The sequence below is a fragment of the Cryptomeria japonica genome, chromosome 11, assembly GCF_030272615.1.
Source record: "Cryptomeria japonica chromosome 11, Sugi_1.0, whole genome shotgun sequence".
NCBI classification, from domain to species: Eukaryota; Viridiplantae; Streptophyta; class Pinopsida; order Cupressales; family Cupressaceae; genus Cryptomeria; species Cryptomeria japonica.
This window is the reverse complement of record NC_081415.1, coordinates 695,566,395-695,578,427: the sequence shown is the minus strand read 5'-3', so window position 1 is coordinate 695,578,427 and position 12,033 is coordinate 695,566,395.

Here is a 12,033-nt window from a genome sequence, read left to right as displayed (position 1 = left end):
TGTTTGCTATTATTTAGATCTGTGATGGCCGGTAGGTCTCTCTGTTCTAATCCTTATTAGTGTTTGATTTGGGAGGGTTGTTTGGAAAGAATCGGTTGATTAGTCTCCTCAATAGTTTGTCTTTGTTTTTTCATTTCTTAAAAGCTTCCTAGTGGCTAATTTTGGTATAGGCTGAGCATTATGGATAGGGATATCTTGTGTAGGCTAACTATTTCTGCGGTATTATGATGGTATGACAGGTTGGAGAGTTCTGGCACGTATTTCCTCGATAATCTATGGTTTTGATACCTGCTGAGAGAATTTGCTATATAGATATGTTTCAAGCTATTATCTCTTTTGAGTTTGAAATTATTGTATTTATTCTAACATTGAGTTGGGCTGAAAGGTGTAATGAGGTTCTTATGCAGAACAGGGGAATGGTCAAATCTATACCAGGCAATTAAGAATTCAAGTAAAGAATTGTGTTGTCATTTATGATCGAGGTTATCATTATCAGAGCAGGGGCGACTCTCAACACTAAGGAAATTGTGAATGATTCTTAAGTATTCTTTTGTAGATCCACCTGGATGTATTTTCCAGGGATCCATGTATTATGTCCCTTATTTTAGCTATCTCTAGCATTAGTTCTCTGATCCATTAATGGATCTTGGCTAGACCAGAGGTTTTCTTCCCTCCATTCTTTCCTATCGGTGCCCACACTTAATGGAGTTGTAATTATCTTTTATTAATAAAATATCTCTGGCTTCAACCTTTTATCGATCAAAAAAAAAAAAAATTACAAATATAAATATTTTTTTATTTTTAAATTTGAGAGAATTACGAATTCACTTTTTACATTTTTAATAAATTTTATTTTATTTTAAACTTTTAAACTTTGGTTTTATTTGTAACATTTTTTAGTGTAAAAATTAAAATTTGAGTATTAAGATTTTTAATATAGTTTAGCTTTATACTTGTAGTCATTTCCTTCATTACAATATTTTGAATATATTATTTTAAAATGTTGTCAAATTCTTTGCTTTTGTTTCTTTTAAATTTATTTCATCATAATATTACTTTAATTCTAGAAAATTTTAATATTATTTTTTATTTTTTAAATATTTATTTCTATTCACTTCTTTTTATGCAAATATCTAGAATGTCATCTATAATTAACAAATCTCTCTCACTCACACATATTCTTTTTCTCCCCCCAATCTCTATTTCTATCTCCATATCTCTCTCTCACATAGACACCTCCCCCTCTCTTTATTTCCATATCTCTCGCGCACACGCACACACCTCCCCTCTATGGTTATTTTTTTTCTCCTATCCCTATTTCTCCATATCTCTCTTACTCTCTCCTTTTGGACATCATTTTCTCTCTATATATCTATATCTCTCTTGTCCCTCTATCTCTAAACTAACGAGATCTTTTTATGTTTTCTACTCTAAACTAACCACCCAACTACACTATTTCGGAGGAACATGATGCATTGCATCCCTTGTTAGTACTTTCCATTAGGCTAGTGCTATTGCAATCGATTGCACCCAACTTCCATTAATTCGTTATTATTCAATTGGTTTTCCACCAATTATATCTATGAATTATTTTTTTCCATGATTTAAAAAATAAAATTTCAATAGTTAAGATGCTTGATTTTTAAGTTTGCAAATTACAAAAAATATTTTTCTTCAATCTAATTGGCTCAAATAATTTGCATCTTATTACCAGATTTCCGAGATCCACTTTCTGTATGAGTTTTTTTAGGCAGATTTTGAGGACACTAAAATGAGATTTAGTATGTTTTAATTTTTAGGTCATTAAAGTATTATGATGCTTATTAATTAATCAATTTAGATTTAAAAGAAATAAATACTCCACATTCAATAAAGACTCCTTTCATCTTGAATATAATTTTAAAATATTTAATAAATTTAGAATATACTTTCACCTAATATTCATATTTGTTCATTCATTTGGCTCAATAACAATTATATGTGTTCATAAATTGAATATATACATTTTGATGCATTTTAAATTATTCTTAAATATTTTATGTTACACTCAAAGTTATTATTATTCTATCAAAATGAGATGATGAAAATTAAATTGTATTTGCTTAATTTAGATTTTAAAAAAAATACAAGTGCTCTACATTTGATATTGTATGAGTTACTTTACTAAACACTCCTTTCATCTTTATTACAAGTTTAAAACATTAAATTAATTTAGAATATACTTTCACCTAATACTCATATATGTTGATTTATTTGGTTCAATGATTAGTAACTATTATAGAATGGTAAGAACAAACTAACATAATAAATCAAATTATTGAAACAAAACTATTTTATACATCCACGAAATCAATTACCTTAAAATGTTAGTAAATTTAAGATTACAACTCTTTAATTGTATTACAATTCCTTAACTGTATGTGAATACTCTTGATTTTAAATCTTTATTTTAGTTCTCCTCATTCAATTTGACAATAAATCTTTTTTTTTATTTGATATTTTTTTAAGGTAACTATCAAGACAAATAATTTTTTCTTGAAAATATTTTGATGCTAAATAATTGATTATTAATTAATTGTGAAAATCTACATAGTTATCATTACAAGGTAATAAATCTTTTACTTTCTAAGTAATTTATAAATAGCTCTTGGTTGGTAAGATTAAAACAATAATAGAATAATAACATAATATAATATTAAACATAATTGTACAACCTGAGTTGGCCTACTGGTGGAGAACTTGTGCTCTTGGAAGAGAGGTCACAAGTTCAAATCCCACAAGGGGGTAGGGTATGTACACCTTATCGGCTTCGACCCATTACCCATCAAAATATATATATTAAACATAATTAATATAATCATAAAAATTATAAAAAAATAATATAATGTTTAAAATAAAAATATTCTAATAATTAAAGTATTAATATTGATTGGGATGACCCTTTGGTGAAATGGTGGGGCTTCTTGGAGAAATAGTGGGGCTTCTTTCCTGTAGTGCTTACATCCTTGGTTCAAACCATTATATAAAAAAAATTAGAGTCAATAAACGAAAAAAAAACTGCGATGTCGCTGCATGTGGCTCCGTGGGCTAGGGTTCCTGTGGGGCGTGGTGGATTTCCTCCCGATCGGGGCAATGTTAGTTGGGCGTTTGTGCTGAAGTGCGGGGATGGAAGAGAGCGAAGCCATGACAGATTTGGGTCCCCAAACGAGCGACAGGGTTTTAGGGCATTCGCTTCAAATGCCCATGACAGCCGTGTGTTTGGCTTCCGCCCCCATTCTCGACCCCATGCAATGCCTGATCAGAGGGTAGGTTCGCTGCCAAATGGGTGGAGGTCTCCCCATAGTAGAGATATTTGGGGCCCATCAACTTTGAATGTGACTGTCCCGACCATGCAGACTACTGTATCTTTGTCAGAGGCGGTGGAGAAAGAGGTTGATCATAATGAGCTCATTTTTTTGATATTAGGGCTTATTGGGCGTTTTAGGGGTTTTTGGCCTAGTCTTGGTGCTCTGCATAAATGGATCTTTGATCATTGGGAGCCCATTGTGGATGATAGTGTGCACATTTACCCTCATGTTCGAGGGTTTTTTGTTGTGGTTGTCCAGACTGTGGAGGATAGAAATAAAATCCTTGGTGGTAGTCAATGGTGTTGGGAGGACAATTATCCTTTGATGCTTAAACCGTGGCATCTGACTTTCAAGCCCGAGTCAGAATCTTTTGATCATGCTCCTATGTGGATTAGACTTCCAAACCTTCTGTTGCAATACTAGTTTGACTCATGTTTTGAAGTTATTGGAAACTCCCTCAGTAAGTTTTTATTGACTGGTGATGGTTCTCTCAATTTGCTACATACAACTTTTGCTCGTGTCTTGGTGGAGATGGATACGTCCATGGATCTCCCTTCGAAGATCTCTATTTCTACTTCAAAGGGAAGTTGGCTTCAGTCGATGGATTATGAAGGGATTCATTTTAGGTGTAGGAGATGCCTTAAGAGTGGACATAATGATGAATCATGTGCTAAGCGTAGGGTGAAGAGTCTAGCTTCATGGTGGAAGGATGCTACCCCCCAATCTTACACGGTGGAGAAGGTGGCTGGGAATCTGAAATCCCACCAGGATGTTGGGGGATTGATCAATGATTCTATTGTGAAGGATCCAAAACTTTCAAATGATGGGCAAGGTCTGGTTGGTGTTTTGGTTGGCGCGAGTGAGGGAGGTTTTCCTGAGGGTTGCAGCTTCTCTCAGGATGCTATTGGAGGTGTACAGATGATGGAGGATGGTCCTAGCTCTCAAAAGGGTTTAAATGCAGGCATGGATGAGGGGAATCATTATGAGAATCATTATTGGGATAATAAGGGGTTATTTGGAATGGAAATTCAAAATCTAAAATCGTTGGAGGATGCCAAATCTTATGAATGGATAGAGGTGAAGCAAAAAAAGGGTAAGCGGGGCAAGGATGGGAATAGTTGTGATGACCCCCCTCTTGAAGGGGAGATGGATCTGGGGAGGTGGCTCCCTAATTGTAGCACCACCTGGTTCGGGCTAGTACAAAATCCTGAGTAATTAATAAAAATCACTATTACCGACCAAAAACAAAAAAAGTATTAATATTGATGATAATATAACAAGTCAACAATATAATATATTAGTAATTAGAAATAATAAATAATAATAATCTAATAATTTTAACATTAATAATATAAAATTAACATTTTTATAATACAAATAAAATATAAAATTAGATTATGCTTAACATTGAACATCATTTCATTCAATAAATATTAATGTAAGATAATACAAAATAATAATGTTTAAAAAAATAACACAATGAATATTGGTGAAAAAATAATATAATAATTTTTTTTCTTTGATCGGTAATAATTTATATTTTATTGAAATTCAAAATAAGGTCCACATAGTAAAGTTTAAACAATCTCGGACTCCAAAAAAGCCAGTACTGTAATAAAAAAACAAACCCACCAAAATGGCTTTAACCAACCAACTACCTGTCCACCTAGAAACATCCAAAGATACTAAACCCGGACTTAAAAACCACCATACAAAACAAGGCACATTGCCGGTAAAAGCAGAAAATGACAACTCACTAGACTTTCCTTCGACGGTTGCCTCTCGCCACCGTGGCTCCATTACTCTTTAGCGACCTTACCAGCCTTGGTCGTAGTATTCGTCTCGGCTCCTTCTCCGCTTCCGCCTTTCCCTGTGCTATGGCACCTTCCAGGTCTTTCATTTCCACATACAATTTGAAGGCATCCCAACCCCTTTTGGCCTCTTAAGAGCAGTGATATCTACACATACCTTTCGCCCACCTGAGGAATGGGAATAAACCCGCATTGCCACCCTACACTCTGTCCTCTACAGATTTGCGAGCATCAAAACCCACTCCCGGTTCCGCCCATTCCAAGAAGGAATCCAATCCTACCAGATAATCCTCATGAATAATTGTTTGCATAACTTTCTTCACCATTGCCATGTCTTCGCCCAATTCCAGCCCCCAAGCCATAATAAGGGCATAAATGTCCATTATGGTTTTAAAGCAGAATTTGAGCTGGCTAAAATCCCCCCTAGCCACATAAGCTACACTCTGCGCAAGCAATTCATCATGAAATTTAAACAACTTATGAAGCTCTCATGGAGACCAATTTCTCCCTAAGAAGTAGGTGACGAATTTTCATAGGAATCTATTTCTGGAGTAAATGCCTACATACCAACACTTCGAAGAAGATGAAATTGAAATAAATGACTACTCATGCAAATAATAAAGGCATCAATAACAAGGCTCCTCGCTATACTCAAGCGCTGCCATCCTCTCACTGTCTTCTGACATCGTACACTACATTCGCAATGTCATTAATACGAATGTCTTCTTCCACCTCCAGTCTAACATTACGAAAATCCTCCCACCTGAAGTCACCCACTTCAATAAAGTTGAGATCCCACTTAGGTAAAATTTCTACTTCAATATTGCCAACATGTTTAATGTGGCTTAATTGGACCTCCTCAAAATTTTCCAACTCTTCCAGGATATTATGGATCCAACCTTGTAAGTGTCATGCATCTATGCCTTTCTTCATTAAAGCAAGGATGATAATTAGAGAATCACCTTCTAAGTGCACTTTCCTAGCGCCAAGCATCTTGCACATCGTAACGACAAGCAAAGTTGTTGTTACTTCAACCAGATTATTCAAGCCATTTCCCAACCTCTGGGCCCCAATGCCAAAGTATCCCCCTTCCAATTCCGCACTATAACTCCTGCCCCCGAAGGTCCTGGGTTACCTTTAGAAGCCCCATCAAAATTCGCTTTCAACCAACTCTCCAACGGTCTTTCCCATATTACAGACTCCTCAACTTGATTGGTTTGAACCCAACTAAGCCCCTTAACGGGCCTAATATAATAAATGTTAATACAATGTAATATAAATAAAAATTGTTATCACTTTCGTCTATAGTAAATATTTAATTTTTTTAATTACTATTTAAGTATAATTTATGATTTCTTCACTAATCACATTCTCAAATAAATATTAAATTTTAGAAGTGTTATAGTATTTTTAATTGAAAAAAATTAAATATTATTAACATAAATTTATATAATTAATAGCTTTACTAAGCCTCTCATTTATTTACTACATTCATATATACTAGTTTGATTGAGTTCTGATTACCTATTCATTCATTATAATTGTAGACGTATAAAAATGACCATATTTCTAAATGAATATTTTATGTTCATTTCTCTATTTGATTAAATCCAATTTAATTAAATTATCCACATTCTTCTATTTAATTAAATAAATTATTCAATTTATTTAAATTAAATTCACTATACCATTTAATGAATAAATCATTTTATTCAATTAAATCCCCCTATCCACTTTTAATTAAATTCAAATTTAATTAAATAGTTATCCCAAAATTAAATAAATCTAATTTATTTAATTTTCCCAAATGACAACCAAATTGAATTAAATCATTTAATTCAATTAAATCCTATTATCTCTCCATCCACTTGCAAAATCCCAAACCCCTTTCTAATCCCTTCTAGAATCTTCTAATCACTTCTAATTAACCTAACCCTCCTCTAAACTTTGTCACATCCCTAAGCAAAGGGAAGTCACTTCTCAAATGCCTCAAAGTCTTTGATAACCATTAAAGGTTTTCAACCTTCAACCACCAAAACCCTTAAAGTCTTTGAAAACCATTGAAGGCTTCCAACCTTCAACCACTTAATCCCCAAAGTCTCCAATAACCATTAATGGTTAATTCAAACTCTCCCACATGGTTAAAACATTTGTTTTGACTCAACCTCTATCCAACCCAAGAGTCTCATCAGGCCATTAATGCTTTGACCATGATTATCTCTTAATCATTTGCACAAAGGTTTATCCTTGGATTAACTCTTAATCCAGTGGGTAAGCCTAACTTAGACTTGACCCTTAGCCTTTAGATAACCACGAGGTCTTCTCAGGCCTTTAATGCCTCCAACCTCTTCTCTCAACCCAACCCTATGTCGACACTTGTCACCATTTCATTGGTGCCAATTGTGCACATGGATCCTCAACTTTCAAACTTGGCCCTTGATTAAACCTTTCAATCTTGACCATCCATTGCCCTGTTTGTGCTATAAATAGAGCTCTCATTCCTCCATTTTTAACAATCATCTTTCAAATTTGAAGCATTACACTTATGCTCAAATTCTTTCAAGCTTTCATATCATCTTTATGCTCATCATTTAGCCTCTTTTAGATCAGGAATTAGACTAAATATGCATGCTAGAGTACTTTCTTTATCATTTTAGCTCAATCATAGACTAAATATATCATGTTAGGATAGTATTCATACTAACCTCGTCATCTTATCATCTAGTGTATTGCATTTTAGAATCATACATAGCTTAATCTCCATTTCATACTAAAATCTATCAAAGCATCTCTCGTTCTCATATTTGCCATCCCTAAACCATTTTGCTCAGTGATCTGAGAGCAAAAACATTGGTTTGAGGGACATTGTGAGATAGAGAACCATGGGACCCTCCTTGGGAAGCTGAGTAATACTACGTTACTCCATAGCTTGCACCAAGAAGTCCTGTGTGTGTGTGTGGACTAGTATTTAACTAAATTTTCACATATTTAATTCTATCAGCCCACTTTTCCCGCATACAATAATTAATACAGTATAAATTATTAAGCTAATAATTACTATTTAATTACTATTACAAATAGAGTGAAGATTATAGTTCAATTAGGATTAGATTTATAGCTTATTATTAGAGTTTAATTAGACGTAGGGTTCAATTATGAGGATTATAGATCAATTAGGATTAGATTTATAGCTTAGTATTAGAGTTTAATTAGGAGTAGGGTTCAATTAGGTTAAGGATTGGTATAAAGTTAAATTGGAGTTAGGGTTAATGATCAATTAGGCTTATAAGCAAAACTTTTGATTTAGAGTTAGGTTAAAATTCAAAGAGGTTATGAATATAATTCAATTAAGATTAGAGCTATAATTGGAATTAGAGACATGACTTTTATTAGAATTAAAATAGGGCTAGTGTAAGGTTTAAGATTAGTATTCAATTTAGGTTAGGGATTATTATGCATTAAATTTAGGATTTAATTAAATTTATAATGAACATTCAATTAGTCTTATAGTTAGGGTTCAAATAAGATTACAATTTAATTAGGGTTAAGATTCAATTAAAGTTACAGTTACAAAATTATTAATCTCTTCTATTTATTAATTGTTTGCAAAAAAAAATACTCAATTACTATTACAAATCTAAAAGGCAACTACTAGCCACTACATGACGCTTGTTTAATATACATCCACTTATCATTAAACACGTAACCCTTATTTTTAATCAAACACATCACTAATGTTTTTTAAGCAGACACATAACTAAATATTAATTTTCAAACATAATATAAAAACCAAAAACTATTGACCAAATAATCGTTTATGTGATATAAAATTATAAGCTAAAAGTAAGAAGATACATCAACGTCAGCAGATTTATAAGCCTCCTTCCTAGGTGACCCTTTGTCTTATATTCAATTATAAAAGTAGAAGACATGAAAGAAAGAAATTTATTTTAATGTCCACGAGACTTAACAAAGTCTATGGGACATCACAGCAAATCTAACCGATTTCTGCAAATATGCCCGCTTTCTGTGTAAAATGCTGACAAGTGCCCCCAACCTTTCGACATAATCCTCGCTGAAAAAATCATACCACGATCTTATAGTTAATAATTTATTATACTTGTCCCCAACATCTTTGAAGGCATCGCACTCTAAAATGAAGTGTTTTTCAATTTCAACTTTCCCACATGTGCAAAAAATACACACTCTTTCCTCCCAAGTTTCTTTTGGTCTTTTTCAACGACCAGTTTCACTACGGAGCTGATGATAGTTAGTTTTTAATTGAGCAATAATACACTTAGCTTTCCACAAAATATTAGTCCTTATATAAGCTTTCTGATGATGATCATAAGCAAGATTGAACTTCGTGATATAATATTTTTTCTTTCTCGCTAACTCATTACCCCGAGCCCACTTGTGAAACTTATCCATAACAAAAGCCTTTATCTCTTTGCTATTTGTGGGGCATGAATTTAGGTAGATACTACACTTACTCAACCATTTGATGTTTTGTTTCATCCAAGTCTTCTTTCTTTTGCACAAGGTGTCATTGAAAATAGCTTTAGGTCATCTTCCTTCCTCCATTTGCCCACATCTTTTGAGACAAATAATGAGACAAACCATAGCAATAGCTTCAATAGGAGCAGGCCCAGTTTCACTCAACATGATATCATAAGGAATTGTATTTTTAATCTTGAACTTGCTTGTTATCAAGCGCTTTTGGATTTGCTCGATCTGCTTCCACTGTGAACTTGAAATGTTGTTGGCTTATAATTCACAACCATAAAGAATAATAGGAAGAACTAAAAGCCCAAAAAGAGTTTGGGAGGCCTTCCAATCCCAAAGCTTTGCTTCTCTACATCTGTTCTAAAGAGCATACCAAGCTTTCCAACCACCTATGATTCTCTTCTTCCCGCAACCATCCCAATTTAGATTTTTGTTGAAGTCAATCCCAAGATATTTATAGTCTGAAACTTCTTCAAGAATATTGCCTTCAAAGTAAAACTTATGCTAGTTTCGTTTCCTCTTATTAAAAAAAACCATGATTTTTGTCTTGCTGATATTGACTTGCATCCCAACCATTCTGCAAAAGTGCTCCAAAGCATACAAATGCTCTTGCAAACCAAGAATTGTTTTAGCAATAAGAATGAGGTCATCCACATAAAGCGAAAGTTTTATCACAAATTCACCCATATGAACACCATCACCATCCTGGGAATTTAACCACTCTTCCAACTTGTCAATGTATAAACCAAACAACGTAGGAGATAACGAACACCCTTGCTTGACCTCGATATTGCTTCTAAAGATTTGGAAGAGACCATCAGAGGTTCTAATTTTGACTTTAACCTCCTCATTAAGCCTATGGATAGCTGCTCTAAGATGAATGGGAATCCCAAGTTCTTCCATTATTTTCTAGAGTTTAACCCTAAGAACTGTGTCAAAAGCCTTTTTGAAATCAACAGAAGACCTCTTCTTTCTCTTCCCATCTTTTTGTCAATTAAATGTCTCAAAGTGATACCATGATCAACTGTAGAATGCTTAGGTCTGAAACTAGCTTGCCCTTTTTTGCATGCTTACCATTCTCTTCCGCCCACTTGCTAATTCTATTCTCTATCATGTTGCCAAATAACTTTGCAAACAAAGGGTTAATCATAATGGTCTTGTAATTAGAGGGATTATTGACATCCCCGCTCTTAAAAAGAGGAATGGCAAGACTAGTAGTCCAATCTTTGGGAAAATCCTGTTGTATGATGTTAAAAAAAATCATAATGTGTGGCGCCAAAGATTTCAAACCCCATTTCAAATATTCCACTTGAAGATCAACCAAGTCTTTTGCTTTTCCAACACCCAACTTTTTTATACCCCTTTCAATTTCCTGCTTTGTAAAAAGATCTGAATTAATGTTGAAAATCGGAGGCGATTCCACCCCAACATCCTACTAGTAAAGTTGTTTAGCATAATCAAACCATTGTTTAGCTGCAATATTGTTTTCCATTTGCTTTTTCTTGGATTGCAACTCCTTCCAAAAAGACTTGGGGTTATTTTTACTAAAGAAAAATTATTCTTCTTGCCTTGTGAGCATAGAATCAACTTTTTTTTGCTTTAAAATATGCTTGTAAACCTTTATGTTGATCTCTTCCTTGTGCGGATCTCTAAAATTCCTCCTTGCAATTTTACATTCTTCGTCAAACCAAGCATTTATTGGAAGCAATTTGTTTCAGATTTCTTATTCTTGACCCTTTTACACTCCGACAGTGCACTATGGATTATATTTGTGAGTTCATGGCTATGGAGACCATGGAACGAGATTCTCACCTTCCTAACAAGTCTCTCAAGCGCAACCTTGAAAATATTGTAGTTGTTTTGGGTTAAAAGAATTATGCCTTTATTTGAAGAATGCTGAGTACACTGAGTTTTCACCTCTCGATGCTTTTGATCTGCCCATGAAAAACTTAAATAGATCGGCCTATGGTCAGATTTTAAGTCCCAGAGTTGTTTACCGACTATCGTTACCTCCATTTTCTCACATAGGCTATGAGAACAAATTGCATAATCTACAACACTTGCCCCATTGTAGGTGTTATAGGTGAAATTACCAGATTTTGCCCATCTAATTACACTGTTGCAGATGATTAAATCAAAAGCACCATAACTAGTGATTAATTCTTCCCCAAAGTGATTGTAGCTTTTGTCTTCAGATACTCTTGTCCACTGATGGTCTTTGACTTACGTGAGCCATAAAGGATTGCAATCTTGTTTACCACAAAGCATCCAAGCTTGCTCACTTGCAGTCCTAGCATTAAAATATCCTACAAGGAGGATCTCGCCTTGTTGAGCATAAATTGCAATATCTTTTTTCAAGGTAGCAAAGG